At 42.2% G+C, this 6,839-nt stretch overlaps 1 long non-coding RNA gene across 1 annotated transcript; it reads right to left on the reverse strand.

The window, feature by feature from the left end:
• Window positions 1–5,200: 5,200 nt before the first annotated feature.
• On the reverse strand, window positions 5,201–6,433 carry LOC138948498 (uncharacterized). Its single transcript, XR_011450001.1, has 2 exons — window positions 6,006–6,433; window positions 5,201–5,782 (listed from the first exon to the last, which is right to left on the reverse strand). It is a non-coding gene; the product is annotated as an uncharacterized lncRNA (long non-coding RNA).
• Between the last annotated feature and the right edge of the window lie 406 nt (window positions 6,434–6,839).

Genomic DNA, 6,839 nt, shown 5'->3' on the forward strand with positions numbered 1-6,839 from the left:
CCCCCCCCCCCGGCCATCCGATGTACCTCTCAGAGAAAAGACAAAAAATATGTGGACTTTTTAAGCTCTTCCCCCAACTCCCTTAGTTTATTTGGTCTTCTAAAACTATTTCAAATTATGAAAATGTGTAATTTTGACTCCCAGTTGCAAGGAAAGACCAAAAAATGACCTCACAAATGCAAAATGTTCTCGGTTTCTGGGAGGCTTTGCCCTCCAGACCCCTAAGCGGGGCGTTGCCCCTGCACCCCACCGGGACCTCGGCGGCCCATGGACCCCTGCCTTCAGTTGGAACCCCCCCCCCCCCCCCCCCTCAAACGAACTTGGTCCGGCCCTGGAAACTGTCAACTATGCGCCAGTATTGTCACTAAAAGTTACCTTTAAGCTTATATTATTGCAACGCCTGCTTTCTTTCTTTCTTTCTTTATTTGGTGTTTAACGTCGTTTTCAACCATTCAAGGTTATATCGCGACGGGGAAAGGGGGGAGATGGGATAGGGGAAAGGGGAGAGATGGGATAGAGCCACTTGTTAATTGTTTCTTGTTCACAAAAGCACTAATCAAAAAATTGCTCCAGGGGCTTGCAACGTAGTACAATATATGACCTTACTGGGAGAATGCAAGTTTCCAGTACAAAGGACTTAACATTTCTTACATACTGCTTGACTAAAATCTTTACAAACATTGACTATATTCTATACAAGAAACACTTAACAAGGGTAAAAGGAGAAACAGAACCGTTAGTCGCCTCTTACGACATGCTGGGTAGCATCGGGTAAATTCTTTCTCGTCCCAACCAATATGGGACTCCCCCTAACCCGCTGGGGGTTTCAACGCCTGCATATATTGGAAATTCAAGTAAGTCCAACAAAACATAACACAGCGCATTCCAAGAAATCAAACAAAGTCAAATTGTTTTTTTAACTTCCAATCTCATTTATTGGTGGTAGAATAGCAAATTCCATTGACAAAGCACATGTTTAAATACATATATATCCAGTAAACATAAAATATGTGCGTTTGTTGCAATGACCAATAATGACCATGTTATTCATACCACATGTGTGCGCGCGCGCGAACACACACACGCACACACACACACACACACACGAAGTCACACACACACACACACACACACACACACACCAGGGGCGGACGAGGGGGGGGGGGGTTCTGCGGAACCCTCCCCCCCCCCCCAGCCAAAAAATAAAAATATTTGTGTGTGTTTTTTTGGGTTGAGTTTCAATTTTTGGGTTATTAATCAGTGACAAAATCTGCTGCCTGAAACTGGTAATGATCATCCTCAGAATGCACCAGATTGCACCATTTTGCATCCTTTTTTTCAAAATTTTCCGGGGGGGCATGCCCCCGGATCCCCCTTCGCGCCGTCAGCTCGAAAGACCCATTTTTGACTCACATGCGAAGCAAAAGTGAGTCTATGTACTCACCCGAGTCGTCCGTCCGTCCGTCCCCCCCGTCCGTCCGGACGTCCGTCCGGAAAACTTTAACGTTGGATATTTCTTGGACACTATTCAGTCTATCAGTACCAAATTTGGCAAGATGGTGTATGATGACAAGGCCCCAAAAAACATACATAGCATCTTGACCTTGCTTCAAGGTCAAGGTCGCAGGGGCCATAAATGTTGTCTAAAAAACAGCTATTTTTCACATTTTTCACATTTTCTCTGAAGTTTTTGAGATTCAATACCTCACCTATATATGATATATAGGGCAAAGTAAGCCCCATCTTTTGATACCAGTTTGGTTTACCTTGCTTCAAGGTCAAGGTCACAGGAGCTCTTCAAAATTGGATTGTATACATATTTTGAAGTGACCTTGACCCTGAACTATGGAAGATAACTGTTTCAAACTTAAAAATTATGTGGGGCACATGTTATGCTTTCATCATGAGACACATTTGGTCACATATGATCAAGGTCAAGGTCACTGTGACCAAAATAAGGTAGTGAACCACTAAAAGTGACCATATCTCATGGTAGAAAGAGCCAATAAGCACCATTGTACTTCCTATGTCTTGAATTAACAGCTTTGTGTTACATGACCTTGGATGACCTTGACCTTGGGTCAAGGTCACATGTATTTTGGTAGGAAAAATGTGTAAAGCAGTTCTTAATGTATGTCATTGCTAGGTTTAGTTATTTGACCTTGACCCTGAAGGTCAAGGTCATGTAAAGGTCAAGGTCAAGCATGTGAGTCGTATGGGCTTTGCCCTTCTTGTTCTCTGAATTCCGAAAGTCTACAATGGGGGGTTTTACTGTCAATAAAGCCAATGGTCAGAGATAACCTTCATTCTGTGTGAGCATTCTGGATAGATTTATGTAAGTTAAAAATGGCTTATGATTTTACAAGAAGGAGGGTACATTTTCGTTATTACCCTTTTCAGTTTCGTGCTGCCGATGATCCCCTCGCTGTATATCTATGGCAGATCTGCCTGACTGTAACATGATTTGTTCACTACCAGGCATGGGAATTGAAAAAAGGCTGAACATTTGTAAGTAATGGCAAAGTCGACGGCGCAAAGCGCCTAGCCCTGCTAGGGGGGTTCGGGGGCATCCCCCCCGGAATTTTTTTTCTCCAAAGAACCCAAATGGTGCAATTTGGTGTTTTCTAAGCTCCAAGTTTGCCATTAAATTCAGTTTTTAGAACCATTTTTGCCTCCCCCATTTATTTTTTCGGCGGACACTTTTCCTTTTTCGGCGGAACAAAAAAAAAATTCAGCGGAAATTTGCCTTTCGGCGAACAATTCCCATGCCTGCACTACATTGAAACCCCTTTGAAAACCGGCACGGTTGGCCTAGTGGTAAGGTGTCCGCCCCGTGATCGGGAGGTCGTGGGTTCGAACCCCGGCCGGGTCATACCTAAGACTTTAAAATTGGCAATCTAGTGGCTGCTCCGCCTGGCGTCTGGCATTATGGGGTTAGAGTTAGGACTGGTTGGTCCGGTGTTAGAATAATGTGACTGGGTGAGACATGAAGCCTGTCAGTGCTGCGACTTCTGTCTTGTGTGTGGCGCACCTTATATGTCAAAGCAGCACCGCCCTGATATGGCCCTTCGTGGTCGGCTGGGCGGAAACAAAATAACCAAATAACCTCCAACACTCTCAGAAAGCCAGGTCTTAACAATGAGGGAGTCTGCAAATGAGCATAAATTTACATAGCTCTCTGTTGAACAGCAAGTCTGAGAAAGCATGGTCTCAAAAGGGAGGGAGTCTCAAACTGATTCAAGTTTTCCGAGTGCAGTCTAGCTTTCTTTTCAGTAGCAGCCTAGAAAGCCAGACTTCACAATGCCGACGGCATATGCTACATTCTTTCTTTCTTTCCTAGTTTGGTGTTTAACGTCGTTTTCAACCGTTCAAGGTTATATCGCGACGGGGAAAGGGGGGAGATGGAATAGAGCCACTTGTCAATTGTTTCTTGTTCACAAAAGCACTAATCAAAAATTTGCTCCAGTGGCTTGCAACGTAGTACAATATATACCTTACTGGGAGAATGCAAGTTTACAGTACAAAGGACTTAACATTTCTTACATACTGCTTGACTAAAATCTTTACAAACATTGACTATATTCTATACAAGAAACACTTAACAAGGGTAAAAGGAGAAACAGAATCCGTTAGTCGCCTCTTACGACATGCTGGGGAGCATCGGGTAAATTCTTTCTCGTCCCAACCAATATGGGACTCCCCCTAACCCGCGGGGGGCACGGCATGCTACAGAAATGTACAAAAATGTATGCCTTAAAAGCAACAACAAACAAGTTGCGCAAGGCAAAAATACAACATTTAGTCAAGCTGTCGTACTCACAGAATGAAACTGAATGCACTGCATTTTTTTTCTCACCAAGACCGTATACTCGTAGCATCGTCAGTCCACCGCTCGTGGTAAAGGCAGTGAAATTGACCAGCCAGAATAGCGCGGTAGTGGTTGCGCTGAGCAGGATATCACGCTTTTCTGTATCTCTGTTCTTTTCAACTTTCTGAGCTTGTTTTTAATTCAAATATATCATATCTATATGTTTTTGGAATCAGAAACCGACAAGATATAAGATGAAATTGTTTTTAAAGGGATTCTGGACATTTAATTTGTATCATAATGTTCATATATTTAATTTTCAGAGCTAATTTTTAATCCAAATATGACATATTTATGTTTTTGGAATCAGAAAATCGTGAAGATTAAGATGACATTATTTTTTGATCGTTTTATAAAAAAAATAATTTTAACTACAAATTTCAAATTTTTAATGACCAAATTCATTAATTAGTTTTTAAGCCTTCAAGCTGAAATGCAATACCATAGTCAGGCCTTCGTCAAAGATTGCTTGACCAAAAATTCAATCCATCTGACTGAAAAATGAGGGCGTGACAGTGCGGCCTCAACTTTTACAAAAAGCCGGATATGCACGTCATCAGACATTTATTCAAAAAAAGAAAAAAAAACGTCCGGGGATATTATACCCAGGAACTCTCATGTCCAATTTCATGAAGTTCAGTAGTTTTCTCTGAATCGATGTATATGTCGTGCCGAATTCACGGAATTGCCGAATTCGCGGAATCGGCAACATTTTTGCCGATTTTGCGTAATCGGCAAAACGCTGCCCATTACGTGAAATCGGCAGCGTTTTGCCGAAAATGCGGAAAGGCTTCAAAAATTTGCCCATTTCGCAAAAGCGACAGCCAGTCTGTTACTTTTTGTGTCACCATAACATTGCATAAACATTGCTTTACCTCCCTACTATGTTTTGTATGGTCTATGTTGGTCTGTGTCGAGCATAACTCCGGAAATGCACGAAAACTACACTTTCTGCAATAACTTATCGATTATTGCGATATCTATCCATTGGAGTATCTAGTTGTCTAAGTGTGATGATATCCCAGGCTTTTGAGTACTTTAAAACCAAAAAGTGGCTGCCGATTTCGCAAAAATAATGGGCAAATTTTAGAAGCCTTTACGCGATTTTGGCAAAACGCTGCCAATTTCACGTATTGGGCAGCGTTTTGCCGATCACGCGAAATCGGCAAAAATGTTGCCGATTCCGCAAATTCGGCAATTCCGTGAATTCGGCACGACATATACACACACACACACACCACGACCCTCGTCTCGATTCCCCGTCTATGTTAAAACATTTAGTCAAAACTTCACTAAATGTAAAAAGAACAACTAAGAAACAAACAAGAAAAGTAAGTTTATGGAAAGTTTATTTATCAACAAAACAAAGCATTCACTGGAATTTTGACCTATCACTCCTCATAAAGGACAAACAAAAATTACAACAGACAAATAATATTGATAGGTGATTACAATAACTGAAGTGTGAAAAATATTTCCAACAAATTTGACAGAAAAATACATTTTCAATTTAAATTTTGCGGTGCCTGATAGCTCCCTGCCTAGCAGATAACTATTAATCATACTTAATAATATTGAGAAATGATAGCAGTAGACAGATCTGCCATGGGCAAATGCAAATGCAGCAGTTGGGGTTAAACACAGAACACTTCATTACCAGCAACGTTTAGTAAATACACTGCAAAAGTATTTTTAAGAAATTTTTAAATCAGCAGCAACAACAAGAACTTCATGCCAATTTGATTGTACGTAGAGCGTAACCTCCCTTCAAGGTCATCAAACATGGGGGGGGGGGTGAAGAGGGGGGTTCCACTGTGTCAGCGACAGCAAGAACTTCCCTGCCAGTTTGTGAGATCATATTTTCAAAACCTGTGACAATAACAACTGTGTCACTTCGATGTTTTCCAACATGAGCTAAGGCCAAAAAAAAAAATAGTCTGTTTACAGTAACCCGACCGCCCCTATTTTTTTCGCGCGACCCTAGACTTTTTTTTGGCATTTTGGGAAAAAAAAAATTGGTTTTTTTTGCAAAATAACGTAAAAATATGGTTTTTTGGAGAAAAAAAAAAAATCCCGACCTACCGACCCTATTTTTTTGGCCTATGTTACCGTAAACAGACCTATTTTTTTGTGTGGCCTAAGTGACTTGAAGGAGCACAGCCATGCACACCACGAAGAGACACAAGCGATCCCAGCTCTGAACTCTTCCTGCCAACACATGCTGTCAGAAAGCTACCGCCCTTTACATCTTCAACAGCCCATACTGGAGCAAGTGAGAATTGTATCAGTTTCAACATCACCATTGAATGTTCATTCTTCATTGATGTATTCTCATGTCATGATACCCAATGGAAGATCTGTTTATTTTACCTGAGAGGAGCAATGAATACTTCAGAAAGCTGGAGTTCATCGGTTATTATACTTATATACATAGTCTCAACCAGTATAATGTGATCTGATATACATCTTCACTCAAAGCAAGAAAGCATATCAAGCAGTAATGACAAGTACAATGGAACCCCCTTTTAAGACACACACACACCATCCACCCACCCCTTCCCCCCCCCCCCCACCCCCACCCCCCAGTCCAGGAAGGGTGATATCAGGGTGGTGCTGCTGTGACATTTAACGTGCGTCACACACAAGACAGAAGTCGCAGCACAGGCTTCATGTCTCACCCAGTCACATTATTCTGACACCGGACCAACCAGTCCTAGCACTTACCCCATAATGCCAGACGCCAGGCGGAGCAGCCACTAGATTGCCAATTTTAAAGTCTTAGGTATGACCCGGCCGGGGTTCGAACCCACGACCTCCCGCTCACTGGGCGGACGCCTTACCACTAGGCCACCGTGTTGCGGTACTTGTTTGTTGAATTAATTACAGTCAAACCAGCTGTCCTTAACGACAACATAAATGACTGACCAAAAGTGGTCGTTTTAGACAGGGGGTCGCTATGGAAAGGTGAATT

This window comes from Littorina saxatilis, linkage group LG15 (genome assembly GCF_037325665.1).
Source record: "Littorina saxatilis isolate snail1 linkage group LG15, US_GU_Lsax_2.0, whole genome shotgun sequence".
Lineage (NCBI taxonomy): Eukaryota > Metazoa > Mollusca > Gastropoda > Littorinimorpha > Littorinidae > Littorina > Littorina saxatilis.